This window comes from Vombatus ursinus, unplaced genomic scaffold, assembly GCF_900497805.2.
Source record: "Vombatus ursinus unplaced genomic scaffold, bare-nosed wombat genome assembly UNPS02014794.1, whole genome shotgun sequence".
NCBI classification, from domain to species: Eukaryota; Metazoa; Chordata; class Mammalia; order Diprotodontia; family Vombatidae; genus Vombatus; species Vombatus ursinus.
In genome coordinates this window covers 27,554,013-27,575,796 of record NW_020954572.1, presented here as the reverse complement: position 1 = coordinate 27,575,796, position 21,784 = coordinate 27,554,013, and the positions used below count along the sequence as shown (strand labels likewise).

Below are 21,784 nucleotides of genomic sequence, written 5' to 3'. Positions count from 1 at the left end.
GTGGTGTTTTTTTTAAACCTTCTTTTGTCTTTACTGATATTATTTTTTTAAATAAGCAAGGCAAAAAGGAACTAGAAAGATGAAAGTAAGGACAGATTAAATCTAAAAGGAGCCAGAATGGGTACAGGAGATAAAGAGACGTTTTATGAAATAGAGAGCAGGTTTAAAGGTAGTAAATATGTGACCGGGAAGGACAGATGAACCGGGACTGGGAAGAAAAGATTTGTCTTAAACTTATTGTGGTTTGGTGAAGTTTCCCCACACATAATTTCTATATTTTTAACTCATCAGTCAACTTTACATATGTGCAGGGAGAAAAAATACCACTTGAAAATCTGTTTAATTTTCAAGACCAAACTAGAGAACCCCCTGAATAGCCCATCTCTTATTGCCGCATTTCCCATCCTCTACCCCCACCCACCCTTACTGGTTCATTCTCCTACGAATAGAAATTATGGAATCTCAACCTAAGAGGGTAAAATGGAAAAAGGAGAGAAAAGAAAGGGCAAAATTTTTCTTTTGTTTGCAAATCTGGTGTATTAATTGCATTCCTGGGAGACTTTGCGGACAGAGCCTCCAGTAAGCAAATTAGATATAAACTGAAGGCGGGGGCACCAAGGTCACTGTGGTGGGGAACGTCGAGTGACAGGCGCTGGGACCTCCGATGCATGGCTTGCAGAGCAGATGTTCACAAGGATGCAGTGATTATTGAACTGGTAATAAAAAAGCATCAGCTTACAGGCAGCCACGATGGATGCTGGTAATTATAAAGCATCCCCTGGGAGGAAAATGACACGTCAGCCACATCTCTGCAATCACCGGGGCATAATTAAAGCTCCAGTAACAGTTGTTAATAGGGTGCAAATAAAACAGGGGGAAAATTTGAACACAACCTTTTTTTTTTTTTTAAAGAAACGGCAAAGGGCAATGTAATTACAGGGACAGCAGATTTTATAATTTTGCTCTATGTCATAAAACAAAGCCTTTTGGATATCAGTTGGATGTAGGTCCATAAAATATGGAAGCATACATACACCTCCATACACACATATACCAAGGCAAAAAAAAAGTATTTTTTGCTCTTTGAATATGTAGTATGTGGGGGAGAACAGATTTTTAAACAGAATGTTTATATTTTAATTTTCAAAATGGGAGAAATACAAATATGTAAAGAAAACGGGATCCATGTAAATATTTGGCCATTTCATCCTTTCCGGAAGATCTGCGCTGGTGCAGTATGCCAAACTATATGGTTCTGTTGGTTGAAGTTGGTTTAGATATTGTTAAATAAAGTCGGCATATCACTTACAGTGCGGAGTGTCATTTTTTCCGTAGAAAGCTGCCAGACACTCCCTAACCTAAAACACGAAGCGAAACAAGGGCTTGTGTTCTATGAGCAAGGACGCTGTGGTGGCTCGGGCAGTAGACTCATCTTGGAGAGATATATGTGCCCAGCCCAGTGGTGGCCCCATTATGTGGGCACTTGGTCATCGAACACTACATTGGTGCGTTCGGTTACTAGGCAGGCCTGTCAAGATCTATTTTAGGAGGAGTTGTGAGTAGGGAAAGGAAAGCACTTTGTGTTAAGTACTTAGCCAGCCTGTCTTCCAGTTAGGAGTATTTTAAAGGATTGGATGGCTGACAGAGGAAAGGCACCTGATGGTCTTGACTATGAAATGTAAATGAATGCTTATAAGCCTTGTATTTCAAAAAAAGAAGGAAAGAAAAAAAAAAGATTGCAGGAAAGAAAAGAAAGGGCCTTCCACTTCTAGGTGGAATGTGTTTAGCTCTGCCATAATTAGCTGTTAGTTAACTTTTCTTCTTCCTTTACTTGGAACGTGGGAGCTATTAAATTAAAACAAAACGCAATGCATTCTACTGGGAGTGACTCTTTAATTTTTTTTAACATTTTTATTTGAAGTTTTGAGTCCCAAATTCTATCCCTCCCTCTCTTCTTTCCCTCCCCCCTCCTTGAGATGATAAACAATCAGATACAGGTTATATGTGTGCAGTTATGTAAAACATTTTCATATTAATAATTTTGTATAAGACTCAAATTAAAGAAAAAATGAAAGAAAGTGAAAAATAGAATGCTTCAGTCTGTATTCAATCAGTATCAGTTGTTTCTCTGGAGGCAGATAGTATGCTTCATCATTAGTCCTTTGGGATCCTCTTCGGTCATTGTGTTGCTGAGAATAGCTAAGTCATTCACAGTTCTTCATTGAACAATATTGCTTTTACAATGTACAATGTTTTCCTGATTCTGTTCACTTCACTATGCATTAGTTCATGTAGGTCTTTCCAGGTTTTTCTGAAATCATCCTGCTTGTCATTTCTTACAGCACAATACTATTTCATTGCACTCACGTACCACAGCTTGTTTAGCCATCTGCCAGTTGATGGACATCCCTTTAATGTCCAAATCTTAGCCACCACAAAGAGCTGCTATACATATTTTTGTACAAATAGGTCCTTCTCCCTTTTTGTTTGGATGTCTTTGGGATATAGACTTAGCAGTGGTGTTGCTGGATCAAAGGGTATGCACAGCTTTATAGCCCTTTGGGCATAGTTCCAAATTGCTCTCTAGAATGGTTGGATCAGTTCACAACTCCACCAACAATGCATTAGTATCCCAGTTTTGCTACCAGACTCTTAAAACATCATGGAATTTGGGGACTGAAAGGGAGCTTAAAGAAGTTACATTATTAAGATGTTACAGAAAAAAGACCATTGGATTTTGAATCAGAAAACTTGGGTTCAAATTCTTAACTTTATCACACGCTATGTGCATGACCTTGGGCAAGTTATTTTTATAGCTTTAGGTCTTGGATTTCTAATCTGTAAAATGAACTAAGTGGCCCTTATAGTCCCTTCCAGTTTTAAATCTGTGATACTGTGATTTTACGAAATATTTATTAAGCAAAACTCTGGGTTAGGTCTTATGAAACATACAAAGAAGCATAAGGCACATTCTCTGCTCTTAATGAAACTTATATTCTCTTTGGGAAACAGACATAACCACATAAAAATGATCAATACAAATGTCAAGTGAGTAATATGACAATAAATATAATAGGAGTTTAAAGGAGGGAGAGGTCCTTGTGGTCTTTGGGCTAGAGTACGTGGGTCAGAAAGGCACCTCTGGGCTTTAAGTCCACTATGCTATAGTAGTCAGAGAAGGCTTCAAGGAGGAGGACTTTGGCCAGATATTGAAAGTAAATAGCATCTGGATAACAAAAGAGGAGGGATGAAAGCATCCTGGGTTGGGTGTCCCATTAAGGCAGGATGTATGCGTAGTATATTCATGGGATAGTGAATAGAACTTTTGAAAAAAAAATATGGAAACTGAGTCAGGGTTTAAAACTGGTTCCTATTATTGCCCACCTGACCTTGGGCAAATTATTTCACAAGTCTTTCCTCATCTACCTAATAATGATAGCTATCATGAATAAACATAGCACTTTAATGTTTGCAAAGCAGCTTTTACGAATTGTCTCATTTGATTAGTACAGTAACCCCGTGAATTAGGTGCTATTAGCTGGGTGGTACAGTGGATAGAGCACTGGGCATGGAATCAAGAAGACTCATCTTTCTGAGTTCAAATCTGGCCTCACACACTGAACTGTGACCCTGGGCAAGTTACTTAACCCCATTTGCCTCAGCTTCCTCATCTGTAAAATAAGCTGGAGAAGGAAATGGTAAACCAGTCCAGTATCTTTGTCAAGAAAACCTCAAATGGGGTCATGAAGAGTCAGACATAACTGAAAATGTTTGAACAACAATAACACAACTCCAATTTACTGATGAGGAAACTGAGGCATAGATGATTCAAGAAGGGAAGAGACTTCCTCAAGGTCAAGTAACTTGGAAGCATCTAAGGGAAAATTCCATCCTAAGTCTTCTTGATTCTGAGTCTATCTTCTGGGCTGAGCTGCCTCTCGAGTAAAATGAGAGAGCTGTGTAATTCCTAAGGCCTGTTACAGCTCTATGTCCCATGACTTTAGTTGCCTGGGCAACATGGTGCAGTAGAAAAGGAAATAGATCTGGAATCAGAGGACCTTAGTTCAAATCCTGCCTCTGATATTGACCTTGGACAAATCATTTATTCTCCCTGGGCCTCAGTTTCCTCATACATAAAATCATTGGGGTTGGACTAGGTGGTTTCTAAAGTCCTTTTAAATGCTGTATCTGTGATCCTCTGATTCTATTCATGTTAGGTAATCGGGATAGATAAGGTTAAAAGGACAGATTGTGGAAAATCTTGAATGTGAGGCTGAGGATAAACTAGAAAGCCCCTTTCAGCTTGAAATCTTGTGAGTTTATTCTCTTGGCAAATGGAAGTCACTAAAAATCTTTGAGCAAGGCAGCAACATGATAAATGCATTTTTTCAAAAAGCTTAATCTGATGGTGGGGAGGAGAAATTGGAGCAGGGAAGGACCAGAAGCCAGGAGAGAAGACTGCGGGGATATAGACATGACGTGATAATAAGGAGTGTGATCACGGAAGTGGAGACAGAAAAGAGCCCCTTAGTCAGGTGAGAATCTATTTTGTTGTAATTTTTTACATCCCCATATTTTGCTTCAAACTTGTTTTGTATTAGAATGTGCCCACATTGTTTGAACCATCTGTGTAAAATTTTTGATAGTTCTGTTTTTTGCATCACCTTCACTTTTGAATATATACCTCTCTTGTTCCCTACTGAGAAAACTATCTCTGAAAGAAGGAAAAAGGAAGATGAGAGAAAGAAATAAAGGAAAGGAAAAAGAAAGGGAATGGAGATAAAGTAGTTTGGCAAAACTGACCAATACACCAAGCAAGTCTGAGAATGTAATATTCTGCCCCTCTAGTTTTCCACCTCTATAAAAAACGGAGGGAATTGCATTTTCTCATCAGTTCTTGGCAATTACAGTGACACATGATTCAGTTTCTTTTCATTTGTTTGTTTTTCCCTTTACATTGCTGTAGTCATCATGTGTAATGTTTTTCTGGTTCTGTTGACTTCAGTCTGCATCACTCCATGCAAGTATTCCCATGCTTCTGTGAATTCTTTGTAACAATCACTTCTTGTGATTCAGAATTATTATTAGCCATTCCCCAATTTACTTTGTTTCCTTGAACCATCTATTTTGATTCCCTGCCCCGTGGCCCCATTTTCCACCTCTATTACCTAACCACCCTTCCTTGCCCCTGCCAACACTTGCTTTAAAGGGGAATTGTGCTGCTCTTGATAGGCAGATAACTTATAACAAAGTCAAGGTCAATTCCTCGGGGTATTTGGCTTGAGAGAAGGACCTGCGGATAGTTGCCACACAGGTGAGAGATGGTAGAGTAATTTAGTTGGAAGACACAGAAGATTTTGCAATTGGAAAAGTAAAACAGGGAAGCTTTTCCTTGCTTCCACACAAAAGGCACAGATTCCCTCAAATCTGACCCTATGGTTTTAAGAAGAATTTTCAGCTGTAATGTCTTATGTTAAAAAATAAAAGGGGGGGAAAAAGCCTTCTTAACATCTGAAGTAGATGTGACTAAGATCACCCTGGTCTTTGAAAATCAGTAAACATTACCCTGAAAAAGATTCTTATGACAAGCTCTATTTTACAAATTCAAAGATTTCTTATCTTGGAAAAAGTCTTATCTAATTTCTAAACTGTATCCTACTGGTTGTTTTCTTTTTCATTCATGACTGACTCTTTGTGTCCCCATTTGGGGTATTCTTGGCAAAGATCCTGGAGTGGTTTGCCATTTCCTTCTCCAGTTCATTTTACAGAAGAGGAAACTGAGGCAAACAGGGTTAAGTGACTTACCCAGGATCACATAGCTAGTAAGCCTCTGAGATTCAATTTGAACTCAGGGAGATGAGTCTTCATCTGAATGAATCCCCTAGCTGCCCATGTTGTCTTCTTTGTATCCTTAATATCTTCTCCAGGTCACAGAAGAGAATTTCCAAACCAGTGCACATAGTATAAAGAAGCAAAGACAAACTATGTTCTTTCTCTTCTCTACTTACAGTTTAAGTGACCACAAAAATGCATCCTCCCATTTTCCAATTTCCTTTCTATTCTTGTTTTTATCTCTCTTAGTTTATTCCTTCCTTCTTCTACCTAACTCAGAGTAATGGAAGGGTAGACCAGATAGTCAGAGTTGGTGGATTTGAGCTTGAGGGCAATGAAAGGGAGGCATCAAGATATAAGAATAACTGACATATATATGATATATAACATATATTTAAATTTTCTAAGTTATATATGTAACATATATAATAAAGTTATAAATATGAGGTTTATATATAAAGTTATGTATAAAAAGTTTATATATAAATATATATTATATGTAATGTATAAAGTTATATTTATATTTGTTATAAAATTATATACATATGGTTATATATAATTATAACAAATATGTAACTATGTTATATATGATTATGTATAATATATTTGGTTATATATATATTTATATATAAACACTATAAGGTGTTTTATACTATATATTTAACTTTAAAATTTATATATGTTCCCATTTGAGCCTCATAATAATCCTGTGTGGGCCAGGCATTTTTATTCCCATTTTAAAGAAAAGGAAACTGAGACTCGGAGAAGTTAAGAGACTTGCCTGTGATCACAAAGGTAGTAATTATCATCGATGGAATCTTAGTCAACCATAGTCAACAGACATTTATTAAGATCCTATTGTATGCCAGGCATTGTGCTAAGCTCTGGGGTACAGAGGCAAGCAGAGGAGGTTCCACGAGGGGCATGGTGGAGGAGCCGAGGAAGTTCTAAGTGTGTGCTACTGGGTAGGAAATGAGAGGACCTCTGAGGAGCTGTCAGTCCTATTTCTCAGCCTTAAATGAAGCAGATATTCCTGATTAGAAGTCCAGCACTCTGGCCATTCTGTCATACTGTCTCTAGATGGGAGGGAGGAGGTTGGCAGATATGGGCAAGAAGGTAGAGATAAGTCCATTCATTATCTCTTGAATTAAATGTAATGCCATAAAAGACCCTATTTTTTCCCACTCTAGATTCTCATCCCCATACCAAATCTAAGTCATTAAGGCCTGAAATAGCTTATTCCTCTAACTGTCTGATTGTGATACAATCTACATTTAAATCTTAATTGCAATGATTAACTTACTAATGTGTGAAAAAAGGATTTCCTTAGAAGTCTGCTTGATAAGTGTCAGGTATCATTACTGAGTCAGGTGTAAACACCTTCAAACTCTGCTTTAAATAGGTTATCCTTGATACTATAAGGTGAAGACTTTTAATGGCAGATTTCATCCATTATGTATTATAATTTCTAATAACAACTTTTTTTAGCCTAAATATTGTCATTCTGCTAAACTGGAGTTAATTTTGAGCTAGATGAATGGATTTAGATATCTGTAATTCCTTCCACATTCTAGATAATATAAGATACTTCATTCATTATATTCATTCCTATTTGGCATGATGCAAACTCTTCAGGTATGGGGAAGATAAAGAAATAGAAACAACAAAAATAGAAAGATGGGACTCTGAAACAAACACAGAGCCTATGGGTTAGGTCATGCACAATGATTTTTTTCAAAACATTTCAAGAAGTGGACCTAATCATTTTTAATTCTCACTGACTATATCTATAATCATCCCATCCACTTAGGACTTTTGTTAGGGTAGCCAGCCCACTTTGTTTTAGACTTCTGATAGTATTTCTTTAAATTCAAATCACAATTCAAGTCATCACCCTCATGATGTCATTAGTCCTCTTCAAAGAATGCAGGACGAACAACAACAAGATGTCCATCACAAATATTTTACTGATCTTGAAAGATTTTAATGAGTAACTGAAAAAGTTTTTGATGAGTCTTGAATCAAATTCTAAGGCAGAAATCCCTTTTCCATAGGTGTGGGATGGTTGCCAATGAGGTTGCTTATAGAGGAGGCGGCTTGCCCGAGGAAGAAGCTTGGACTAAAGGTAGTTCGAAAATATCTGACTTCCTTATCTAACTAATATCAGAACAATGTAGCCTCTGATGATGGGTGAAATAATAATTACTTAAACCTTGGAATAATGTTAAATGTCTTTCTGAGTTCTAATGTCTTTTCTTCTTAAGTCATAAAGCAAGTTACAAACAACTGCTTTCTTATTTTGCCTTGTGTCACCTTCGTGGTTCAAATAGGTTTCATTCTGTAGAGAAAGGGCCAGCCATCCCCACCAAGTGCCAACTGATTGACAATCCCAGGGCAGGTAGTCAAGCCTTTCTGAAGTAGTAACATACCCAGCAGAAGAGACAGAAGACCGCGTGTTCCACATGAATCAAGCCACTACCACCATCTCTTCAGACATTGATGGCGACAGCCCAGGATGCTGAATCTAAGACCCATGTGAATAGCAGCACTGTCTAGGCCACTAGTTTGCTTCCAGTCCAGCCCCCACAGCCACCATTCAAAGAAACAACCCTTGTAGAGATGTGACCAGGCAAGTGCTTCTTCTGTCCCTATGTTATTAACATTTACAATAAATGAAGACTTGGAAAAGATAGTCTTTGCTATCAAAGTCCTTGGCAATGTCAAATGGTTCAATATCAGAAATGGACATGGTTTTTCCAATGGAAATAACATTAAAGAGACAGCTAGGTGACTTGGTAGGTGGAGGGTTGGACCTCTAGTCAGGAAGGCTTGAGTTCAAATCTGAAACTTACTGGCTGTTTGATCCTGAGCAAGTCACTTATCCTTTGAGTGCCTCAGTTTCTTCACCTGCAAAATGGGGATAATAAAATAAATAAATAAAATAATAAAACCTACCTCCCAGGTTTTTGTGAGGATCAAATGAGATAATATTTGTAAAGAGCTTAGCATAATGCCCAGCACATAGTAGGTGCTATATAAATGTTAGCTATTATTATTACTTATTACTGAAGATAGACTACCATTTGCTTTGTTGCAGTATCCTAAGAAAAATGAGATCTTTCTATTTTACTGATAGTTGAAGCCTCCTGTATGTGTGTCCTCCTAGTAGAAAATTAGCTCCATGAAATCAGGGACTACTTGCTTTTCTAATTGCATCCTTAGTTCTTAGAACAGTGTCTGGCACATAGTAGGTACTTAATAAATACTTTTTTCATTTATTAATTCATCCTCATTCATTCATTAATTTTATACAGTTGGCTCATATTTAAAATTCAGAATTGCAGAGAAACGGTAGTTAGGGCAGGGCAAGTGTTTCCCTTTAGGCACCTCTGAAGGATTATTTCTACCCTATATGAGAGGAGATGTGGTTGTACTTCTCTTTAGCATCAACCTTTTAAAGGAGGTGGAACCCAGGAACATCTTGTTCCACTGCCAACCTATCCCCCTTCCCAAACATATCCTCCTTCTTGACCTGGCTGAAATATCTATCTCCAGATACCTGAAAGATAATAGATTGCACTCGTTCTGAAAATCTTTTCAGCCTCCACACAAAGGATTTATACACCAGAAACAGAATAGTTTGAGCTAAGTCATAGAGACAAGAAGACAAAAAAGTCCTGAATAGGCAAAAACGTTAACAATTTTAAAAGAGGCAGTGGTATGCTGATAAATGTTTAACAACTAGTTCTCTGAAAAGAAAGATATGCACAACATACATTTAAGTTTAATCTGCATTATTACTATTTTCTCTCTTTTTTAAGAGCAGACAATCAATAAAATATTAAATCAAGCCATGATTGATAGCATTTGCTGATTTCTGAGGAATGCTCATACTGAAAATTTAACAATTGGCGCCTGGTTTGAGAAGATTCTAGTGCACTTATGCTTAGAGGGCTTACTCAATGCTGCAACCCCTTCCCACTCCTCCCACAAGCCTCCTATCCCTCCCAAGGTGGGGAGCACAAATAGCAAACAGGCTTGTGCTGCCTAGCAGGGACCCTGTAGGACCAAAGTGGCTCTGCTTAAACATGCCCATCAGTTCCTTATCCCACCTGAAGCAGCAGATGCTGACTTGGCCCAGCCGTGTGAAAGGGAGAAAACAGAAGGAGGATTCTGCCAGAATGAAAAACATGCCAGTGTAGGAGGATGCTACAGACCTGAAGGAAAGGTGATGGGAAACCTAGCTAGGACCAGTTCTGTGCCTCCAAAGGCAGTGACTCAGCTTAAATACTGCCCTTTATTTCAAAAGAAACAAGTGACTAGCCACATGGGGGGGGGGGGGGGGGGAGGACAGTGGAGGGAGGAATCAGGTATGCTGAAAATCTATTGCCTTGTGACTGGACTATCAGCCCTAGGGTGGGAAATCCCAAGCCTGCAATACGCTGTTTGAAAACCTCTGCTTCTTCCCCCAACCCCTAACAAATGGCAGACATAAACTGTTCAGCCACATCACATTAAAAAAAGGAGCAGAGCAGAGGAAGAAATTGGGCAAGTTGAGTACTTAGCCAGATGTCTGTGTCTGACCTGAGGGAAAACCATTTGGAAACCTTGATAGGACCAGTCCCATGACCCAGTGATTACTCAAAGCAGAGACCCAGGTCAGCAACTCCCAAAACCCTAACTGAAGGAAGCTGAGTCAGCCCTGCAGTCTAGTCTGGAAGGAGGGTGGTGGTTCTGTAACAGTCCAGAAAATGATTGACAGGGAATACAAAAAAAGAGGCTAAAACATCAAAGATATTCAATCAATAATGAAACAAACAGCATTTATTAAGTACTTAATTTGTGCTGGAGAGAAAAAGCCTCAATGAACTTTTAGCATACAAACTGATTAACCAATAGACAGAATTCTAAATATCAGAAATGAAAATGAGTAAAACGGCAAGGAGAAAATACAGAATAATTTGCAAATAGCATATACTATATGTGTATCTAATATTTTATAATATTATATAGAGCCTGATGAAAAGCAGAACCCTATGGATACCCATAGATCATGAAAGAAACCCAAGAATAATTAGAAAAACCTCATAAAAGACAAAATCAGGATAAATTTAGGTCAGAAATTAGAGCTCTTAATGCAAAAAAAAAATGGAGTATTCAATACAGCATTAAAAAACAATGAGCAGAGTAGGAAAAATTGAATCCCTGATGGATAATCACATTTCCCTAAAGAAATGAAAGAAATAAACTTTTTTTGTGTGTCATGGATCGTTTTGAGTTATGGGTCCATTTGCAGATTTTTTTTGTTTTTAAGTGATTATTATTATCATTATTATTTTTTTTCAGTAGGCTGCCAATTTTACTCTTTCACTACTATGGCTTGATCCAAATTAGAGGTGGGTGCCTCAGAAGGTTTAACCTCTTTGGCTGGGGCTGCAGGTTCCTGGGCCTTGGGTGTAGAGCTAGGGGCTTCCGCTGCTGGGGTCTCCTTGGAAGAAGACACAGCTTCGCTGATGCTAGGTTTTGAGTCTGGAGCTGGAGCCACTTCACTTTTAGTTTCTTGGGTGGCAGAAGCTATGGAAGCCTCAGTCTTTTTGGCTTCCCCTTCCTCTTTGCTCTTGTCATCTACTTTACCAGTTGCCGCGGCTTCTGAAGACTGGGAGACCTTTGCGTGAGTGCTAGGCGCTGAAGTTTTAGAAGCATCACTACCGGTCGTTGGGGCAGAGGCAGGAGCCTACTCCAGCTCGGTTTCCTTCTGCCACTCCACCCTCCCATCAGGAACGGCCTCTGGTTTCTCAGGCTCTGATTTTGGAGCCTCTTCTTTGCCAGCTACTGCTGGCTTCTCTGATTCCTTATCTTTAGTCTTGCTAGCAGTGGCCTGGAAATCTTTACCCATCTTCTCCTCTTTGTTGTTCTCCTTCACATCTGTGGTCTCTGCCACCGTCTGGGTCTCATCATTCTTCTTGGGAGTTTCTTCTTCCTTGGCACCAGCTCCTTCAGCCTTCTTGTCTTTATCCTTGGCTTTCTCATTGTTTACATTGTACCACTTCTTCTTCCTGCTAAACTTACCGCCCATCTTAGGAGTTCTGGATTTGTTCTCTTTTCTGCCCCCTAGGTGTGTGTGCAGTGCAACCTGGTAACACCAAGAGAGCCTCGGGGAACCTGGGGCTGGGTGGTGTGATGTCTCTCCCTGGCTTGAGAGAGGAGATTGGAGTGAGTGGAACCCATTGGAGCAATGCCTCCACTGCTACTGTTGCAGAATACCTTTAAATGCATCAAACAAAATATATAGGATTACAAAGGAATCTAATTAATTGGAATTCAGTTATCAAAAAAAATTATGAATTCAAGAAAAAAAGTCAAAGAAAGAGGAACAGATTTGGCATAAAAAAGTAATGATGTGGAAGATAATTTTGGTGAAAGAGATCTGGCTAAAGTCTCTTAGACATTTAGTCCTAAGAATGAAAATGCAGGCATCCTTTAAAAATGTCTATATTTCTGAGAAGGTAAACAAATTTGCTCATTATCAGTTATTACAACCTGGTATAAATTAATGTCTTCCTAAAAGCTAGCATCATAAAGTTTAATAGGGGGAACTGAGGAGGGAATAATTTTGGAATCTAGTACTCTGTTCTTGGTGGAACAGGAGATTCAGGGAAGGTGTAAAGTAACATAAAGATAGTGGGAACTTGAGAAGAGTGTGAGAGGGGTCCTGGGGTTAGGATCATCAACATGTAGAAGAGACATACAAAAAGGGGAGCAGAGAAGGTATAGAAGATGAACTTTGCTAAATTCATTTTTTTTCTCCTAGAAAGAATGGTGGATCTGGAGTCAGAGAGCCTGGGTTTAATTTCTATTTTTGCCACTGTATGATCTTGGTCAAATCATTTAACTCTCTGAGCCTCAGTTTCCTCATCTGTAAAATGAATGAATTTGACTGGATGGCCTTTTCTTCAAATTTATTATCCTATTATTCTATTCTAAATGACCTCTAAATTCTCTTTCCCAAATATATATATATATATATATATATATATATATATGTATATATGTGTGTGTGTGTATATATATTCTATATTATTTGAAACTTTCAAGTGGCAACTTCTACCCACTATGTGAACCCACACTCTGTAATTTGTCAGTTGGAAAAATACTTAGATTCCCAGAAGTCAAGGGCACTTATTTAGTCATATATACATGTGTAGAAATTGAAATACACTTACTTATGCCTCATTGTGGCACAGACGTGACCCCAGCTTCTCAAAAGGCTATGCCAGGGAAGCAGTAACTCTGGAAGACTCTAACAAGTTACAAAAACCTTTCAGGACAGGCCCAGTGATGGTTTGCATTCTTGTTGTCTGAGGACCAGTTTAGTTAAGTTTGAAGAGTCGGCTTCAGGGTGATAACTTTTTCAACCCTAGAGACTCTCAAAGACCATCTACTAAGGTATAAAATGTTTGTGGACTGCATCTTTGGAAGGAGAACCTATACCAGATCTATAAGGATAATTTTTCATATCTATTGAAAGCTTCCCAAAGTATGCCCAAGGCAAGCAACATGAAATGGACTCTCACGTCAATTTTACAAAAAAAAAAACTTTTTTGAGGGGCCATTAAGGGAAGAGAAGGGGAAGCAATGCAGAAAGAGTCCCTGGGACATCTGCCTTCATGAATAAAGACCCTGGGACTTGAGGAGTAGAAGTGAGGTGTGGGAGAAAGATGGAAGCAGCATCTGGACAGCTACCCATTTTACTCAATTATTTTTGCTAACTAGGTGTTAAGCTCAATTGTTTCTAGGAGGATAGAATGTTGACTGTTGGATCCTTCTCAATTTCAGTGTCCTCAGGCAAGGTCCTGGATAGGCCACTTTAGGAAATATTTCTGACACAAAATTATAGAATTTGAAGTAATCAAATATATAAACAGAAAAGAAGTCTATGGCTCCTGATTCATAAAGACCAGATCCAATCTTGGGAGCTGGCCCAATAAAGAGCCATATTTTCTCTTTGGTTTGTTATGAGACAGCCAAGTGGCACTGTGGATAGAGCACTGGACTTAGAATTAGAAAGACCTGCAGTTGAATCTTGCCTCAGATACTTACTAGCTATGTGACCTTGGGCATGTCACATAACCTCTGTCTGCCTCAGTTCCTTCATCCATAAAATGAGGATAATAATAGCACCTACCCCTCTGGGTTTTTGTCAGTATAAAATGAGATAACATTTGTAAAGTACTTTATAAATCTTAGAAGACTACAAAAATGCTAGCTATTGTTATTATCCCACCACCCTGGAGTTTACTCTGAGAAAATCTCTAAAATAAAGTTTAAGTGTAGCTATAGCCTAGATTTTCCCAAATAGATTTTCCCAGAGTCACTCAGTTCTCATGCAAGCTTTCAGTAATAAGTTCATACCAAGTAAGAACAGCCTTTATATCACCCTGCAGAAAATGCAGAAGGTGCAAAAAGCTCACAGAGTTTCATCAACAGTATGAAAAACACATAATCAAAGAACTCGCAGAGCTTTTACCATTCCAGGAGTCCCTTTCTGACTCAGCAGAAACCCTCTCAGGGCTTAGATTCCTCTGGAAGGGAAACTTTTTTAAGCTACTTAACAGCAATACCTCTTCTATCAAAGCATTGCTGTCCAAGGAATTCACTGTAATAGTGGAGAAAGGGCAAAGTTCAGATCTTTTGTTACCCTTTCCTCCCACCTTGAAGAAACTTTAGTCATTCTGCTACAAAAACCATGCTCATGATTCACTTCTTTCCCCAAGGTCAACACTTCTCAGGATCTATCAAGGCAATCCTTTTCTTTTTCAAGATTCCTGAACACAGAAACTCTAAAATTTGGAGTTACTTGTAAGGCCACCCAGAGAATCTCCCATTTCTGGGAAGTGTGCTAGATTCTGAGATGTATCTAGGATATTAAGATTCTGTCCTCTGCATCTCTTTGTTTACACTGGAATTTGGGACTTAGGAGACAGTGTCATTCAGGAGAAAGAATACTGGTTCTGAAGTCGGAACATCTGGGTTCAAATCTTACTTCTGACACTTAGAACCTGTGTGACCTTGGACAAGACATTTAAAATGAGGGGATTGTACTAGATGGCTTCTGATGTCCATTTTTACCTCTAGCACTGTGATCTAATGTCCTGTATATGTTTGTATTGCTGCTCTACAATTATTTTGGGATGGTTTTCTGTCTGTTTATGGAGGAAATGACCTACTTCACCATTTTCCATAATCCTTCTTTCCACAAACTAGCTTTTGGGTGACTTTCAATTACATGTCTACCTCTATCATTTACTTGTGCCAAAAAGACACCATCAACGGCTCCTAGGGAGAAGAAAGGAATAAATCTCTTACTCACCTTCTGTGGAAGAAAGGTACAAATGAAAAGACTGAAAAGGAACTAAAAAGCACCTAGTTGTTCTGTTGGACATTGGAGAGGATCAGCCCCTCCTACAATTCTGTTCTGAGTCCTAGCTATCTAATCATCTTGGAGGTAGCCGCAGTCACTAAAGACCAATAAAGAGCTGTCTGGGTTCTCTAAATTTTAGAGGCTAAAAGAAGGCACCATTGGATATGTCCACGCTCTCCATGGGAAACTGCCTTTCAGATGCGTCCAAACACAACCTGTTAACCCATCAAGTTAATTGTAGTTCACCAGGTTGATCAGAGACCTTTTGATCCCCAGCCCCTTCCCTCTTCCTTGCACACAGAAATCAAAGTATAGAAAGGTTTCTGTCCTTTGAGATGAACCCAGAGAGAGAACATTGAGTTCTGATGTAGAACCCATTCTTCTGTTCACCACATAGAAATTTACTAGCATATCTGTTTTAGTCATTTGTTCATTTATTTATCTCTGTACTTTTTAAAAAGGACTGAACTGGATTTATATTTTACTTTATTTTTGTTCTGCTCAAGTCTGGTAAATAAGGCATAAGGGCTACTGCTTGGTTGACCTGTCTGTCAAAAGGCTTATTTCATACTCTCAGTCCATTTAAGCCCCAGATGGATCATTTGGACCTGGCCAATAAGTGAGTTTCTGATTTAACTAAATGTTTAATCTCTGCAGAAGCTCTTCATAATTCTTTCTTCAGAACTGCACTGGTGACATTTCTTATTTTAACAGCATCAAATTAAGACCAATTTGTTTTACTTCATTTCCTTGTTGTGTACAGTTATGGGTTCTTCCAGCCTCCTTTTGGGAAGTTAACCCACAGCAGGGAGGCACTTGTCACAAGGTGACTTTATCAGCAGTAGTTTCTCCTCAGTGATAGAATTGGCTCACCTGCCAGCTTCAAATGGCTTCCCCCAAACGAATAATGGTCACCTCCCACCGAGATCTAAGGCAGCCCCCTCCATCTTGGAACCTGGCCAAAACGAAACCGCTGTGATACAGAGCTAGGCACTCTGCTACAGTCTCTGATGTGGAAATGGGACTTTAAAGTGCTCAGCAAATCTTCCCTAATTTGAGCCCCTCTTTTCATTGTTGGATGTAAGTTATAGTCTCTAGTTATAAAAAAAAAAACAACCAATTTGTTTGTTTTTTTACAACACAATGCTAAGAGATAATTTGGTAGAAGGAATTTTGAATGGGATAAGGATTTCCCAACTAGATACATAAATAGATATGAATATTATGGCAATAGGCTTAATATTTCAATTGTTTAGAAATATTAAGTTTCTTGTCCATGGTCATACATTTGGTACCAATAATACACACACACACACACACATAGATTATCTCAAATGAGATTTATATATATATATATACATATATAGTTAGATTATATACGTAAATATATATGTTTGTGTGTAAAAATACATACACATCCAACCCATTCACACATATATAGTACTTTGCAGACTTTAAAGCAAGATATGAATGCTATTATTATTGTTGTTGTCATTGTCTTATAAAAGTGCCTGAAAGATTAAGTAACTTATCCCTGGAGAGCTCTCTGACCTGAAGCTCTTCTTTCCTGATTGGTGGGTGACTTCATCCTCAGGACCAACATTTTAGGAAAGACACCAACCAGTTTGGCCTCATTTACACCAAGACACACTCTGTCTAGACTCCTATCCTTCTACTCCTCTACCTTCTCCTTTTCCTTCCCTTCAGCATTATCCTCTGGGAGTATCTTCCTCTTTCCCCTTCTAGCTCTTTTATGTTCAAGGACTGCCTTGCTTGCTTGTATTTGTATCTTCAGTACTTAGCATAGTGCCTGACGTACAGTAAGTGCATGATAAATGGTCCATCTATCTATCCATCCATCCATCTAGCTCTCATCTAGATAGACAGCTAGGTGGTTTAATGAATAGAACAAAGGGTCTGGAGGCAGAAAAACCTGAGTTCAAATCCAGTCTCAGATACTTTTTAGCTGTGTGGACCCTGGGCAAGTCACAACCTCTCTGCTTCAGTTTCTTCATCTGTAAAATGGGACTAATAATAGTACCTACCTCCCAGAGGTGTTGAGATGATAATTGTAAAGTGGTTAGCATAATGCCTGGTACATAGTAGGTACAATATAAGTTACTTATTATTTTTTGTCTCTGTCTCTGTCTCTCTTTCTGTCTCTGTCTCTGTCTGTCTGTCTCACTCACTAAGGGGCTTCATCTATAATAATCTTTGAGAGTTGCTTGGGACTCAGAGACATTAAATGATTTGTCCATGAGGACATAGCACTAACTTTTCCATAACTTAGCATCTCAGAGAGTTGCCTGAGGCTGAAAAAAGTTCAGTGATATGCTCATCCGTGGTTTTATCACTAGTTAAGTGTCAGAGGCGGGATTTGAAGCCAGGTTGTCCTGACACCAGGCCCAGCATTCTATCCCCTGGGTCAGGCTGCGTGGTGTTAATGGCTGACAGTTTAGAAATGGAATTCAGTTGGCCAGAGAATTTTTTATGCAGTTTCAAGCCAATGTGATCTCCTTAATTTAATAACTGAAAATTAGGTCTCCTATAAATTTCACTGCTTTAAGTAGAATGCTTTCACTTGTTGCAGTCCATTATATTGGATGCATGATAAACTTACCTTCTCTAAGAGTAATTTCCATGACTTCAGATTCTAGTTTTGGGGGATCCTTCTCTCCATTTGGTCTTGCTGCTTTTCATCTTGGTAGTGACTAGTTTCAGGGAGTTTCAGCATGTTTGAGATCCAAATTATAGCGATATGCACGCATAGCTCCCATTAGTGTCAATAGGCATTATGCATAGTGATGGGAGAATAGACCCCATATGTTTATGAGAAATGAATGATTTGAAGCATCTGTGGAGCATTCTTAAAGGCAACTATCACTGCATGCAGTCCCAGAAATGATTTCTGAAAAAAAAAGATAGAGAGAATTTCCGCTCATTATGGAGACATTCAAAACAGAAGAGCTTATCACCAGAACTATGGCATGTGCAGCATATTTTTATAAATAACAGGCTGCATCATATGCTTCTGTATGGGAAACAGTCATTTTCCAATATGGATCTCTCCACTAGCTGCCTGTGTACATATATGCTGCTGTCCTTCAGATGCCAAAGGATGCTCTCCTTTATCTTGTTACTACTTCCTGTGTTTGAGATGCTGCCCACATGCCCAAACTGATGCATGTCAGTCATAGCATTTGGCAAGTTTCTTTCTATGGATATAGATGGAATAGGACTCAAAAGCACAGAGCATATCTAGGACTCTTTCCCCATCAATTCCTGGGGTCATTGATGGATCATAGTGCTTTATTGCTTTTATTTTGAGTTCAAGTTTCCTTTCTGAATGGATTATATAACACTCTTTTAAGTCCAAAGGTTGCCTCTTGAATGGCTCATTATCAGTGTGGGTAAGGCTGATAAAAACAATTGGACTATTAGCATCCCAATGGATATTTTAGATTTAGCTAAAATTGTAATCCTTGATAACATTTTATTTTATAAGGGCTCTGTTTTAGATAGGCATAGAAACACAGATTTGGAGCTGGAAGGGACCTGAGATTCCACTTCACTCAACCTTCTCATGGCAGACGAAGAACCTAAGGCCTACAGAGGTTAAGTTAATTAACCTTGGGTGCCTCAAGCTATTTAGTGGCAGAGATGAACCCAGGTCTTCCTTATGGCAGAGTTCTACCTGTTATACATTGACACCTGTAAAAGTAAAATCATATACATATGTCTTGTTATTATACGAACCTTTGGATTAGATAACAAGTGTCTTTCAAATGTTTGACTCTGGTAGGGTCCTCAAAAATTTAGCTAATCTCTCTCTTTACCTTCAGGCAAGACCATAACAAAGATACTAAGAAAAAAATGAATTGATTAAATACTCACAAAGTATGAAGGCATTTGCCATCTCTTTGTACTCTCTGGGCAATATGCCAGTACCATAGCTACTTTCCCTGGTTAGATTTTGAAAAGTCTCTGGACAACTCCCCAACCTTTTACCATGTTGATATCAACATTTACTTTGGCCCTTGGAAGCAATATGAGAAAACGGTACCAAGCCCAGTTGGGAGTCCTTTGGAGCTCAAAACTACTTGATCTCATTGAATCTAAAGAGATAATTACCCCATATTATTTTCCCATGGGCAAATATTCCTTGGTGTTTTAAGTTTTCTTCTTCCAGGGGAATGAAGTCCTTTGGATGCTAATAGTCCACTTTAACTCTTCCAAGGCTCTATTCAGTTCTAGAAGAAGTATGTACTCATTTATTCCCACAGATCAGTTTCTTCTCTGTAGGAGCATGGTCATTAGAATGAACATTAAGCAAGTACCAAGTCTGTGCCAGATGCTGTTGAGAGTTTAGAATTACAGTCTCCTACAGCCAGCTCCAAACCTAAGGGCACATCTCAGCTCGCCTTGCTATAACTCAACAAGAATGTTGCACAGTTAAAGCCCATTGTTTCTTTCCCCCACATGTAGATCCAGGATGGGGAAAGAATGCTGCAGATGCTTAAAATGTGGACCAGCCATACATTTGCTATTGTAAGAAAGTCACAGATTCCTATAAACAGTGTGTCATTGTTTATACATAGATAGATGTGGCTGGCATTTTACTAGGATTTTTGGTTTTGATTCTTCTTTCAGTAAAGTTCTTCTTAACTTTGGTTTATTCTTGGTGAAGCAAGTACATTAAATCAACCCACCATGAGGTCAGGTGCTTCTAGCTATTTCCTAGGGCAAACTCCAAGGAAATAGTTGAATAAAGGTGAAAGCACCACCAGGAAGAAAAAACATATTGCCCATTAGAGTTTAAAGAAAGGGGGATTTGTTTTTCTTCCTCTCCCAGGTGAGTTAATGTAATTATAGGATAGAATCATAGATAATGGGGTGTTAATGTGTTAACGAGGTGTTAATAACCTGTTATCCCTTTAGGAAGTACCACATTCTCTCTCCTATTGAGTAGGAAGGGAGCAATGTAGTTGGATCAACAATAGTTGGCCATACTCCTGGGTGACCCTTAAAAGTCTCAGTCAGGCTGGAGTCACTATAGCTAGAGCGCAACCTGGGAACACATCAGATTGCTGAGTACCTTATAGAGTGTGACTCCCTTGCAGGGATGAGGGACTGGATTCTTCCCTCCTTTCTCCCCCATTCCCTTTACCCTCAAATGACCATGGCATCTAGAAGCCAAGCTGCTTCACAATGGACCAGAGGACAAAGCTATGCATCTCCATTTCTGATCTATATAAGCCAGTCCTTTTTTTTAACCTCATTAGAGACTAACTAGACTAATTGAAGCTAACCCAACCCATAAACACACTGAGCCTTCTTTCTGGTTGAGAGAAAGGACTAAATGATAAAGATTAGTTTAAAAAAAAGCTGTGAAATAATAGAATCTTAGGGCTGAAATAAAATTTATAGATCATCTAGTCTAATTCCCTCCCTTTATAGATAAGTTAACTGAATCATAGATAAATGAAGTCTTCATGGGGCAGTGGTGGAAGGAACCCTTCACTTATAGGCAATAAACCTGAGTTCCAGTTCTAGCTCTGATGTTTGCTCTATGACCAAGGGCAAGTCAACCTCAATGCACTTGTATCCTCACCTAGAATATTGGGATAACAATAGTTTTACTACATAACTCATAGAGGTATTTTTAACATTAAATTTAAAATACTATATCTGGATTGGTGTTATTACTTAAGGTTGTGGTTAATTAGTAATGGATTAGAACCAGGTCTTATAATTCCTCAAATCCATATCAGGATCTGCTTAAGGGCAGGGATTTGTTTGAAGTCTTGTTATTGTATCATTTTCCAGCTTTATATCCCTAACACAATGCCAGGTACTTGTATCAATATACTAATGATTTGAGATTTCATCTATGGTGCATCCAAAAAGTAAGAACCTGCCCAACTCTTAGCAGAGTTGACCTAAGCTGATAACATTAAATGACTTGCTCTTCTGTTGGGCGGAATTTGAACCTAGGTCTTCTTGATTCCAAGTCAGACCTTTTATTTACTATGCAACATTGACTCTCAACAAGTAGATACTTAATAAATAATATTTTCCCTTTGGATCTGATGTTAAATTTGAAATCCCATAACTAATTGCACTCTTTCTTCACCTCTGCTCACATGCAAGAAGTAACCTGGAAATGGAAGGCAGTACAGTGTTGTGAAAAGAATTCTGAAATTGGAATCATGGAATCTGAATTTGAATCCCAACTGTGCTACCTGTGTGATCTTGGGCTAGCCATGTCACCTCTTTCGGTCTCAACTTCCTCATCTGTAAAGTGATAAAGTTGGATTCAATGGCCTAATTTGGCCAACTCAAATTCTATTATTCCTACCATATCTAATGTGAAACTAGTTCAGATAATTTTCTAAACTAGGAGTGCAGTTAAGCTACTGGGGAGGGGCTTGAAACTGAAAGCCACGCTTCTGGGAAGCAGAATACATATGGTGACCATATATCCTTTTTCAAGGACAGTCTTAAATTTAAAGGAATTAAGTACACTTTTAA

The 21,784-nt window shown here is 38.6% G+C and overlaps 1 pseudogene; it reads right to left on the bottom strand.

The window, feature by feature from the left end:
• Window positions 1–11,191: 11,191 nt before the first annotated feature.
• Window positions 11,192–11,908, bottom strand: LOC114048800 (annotated as a pseudogene).
• Between the last annotated feature and the right edge of the window lie 9,876 nt (window positions 11,909–21,784).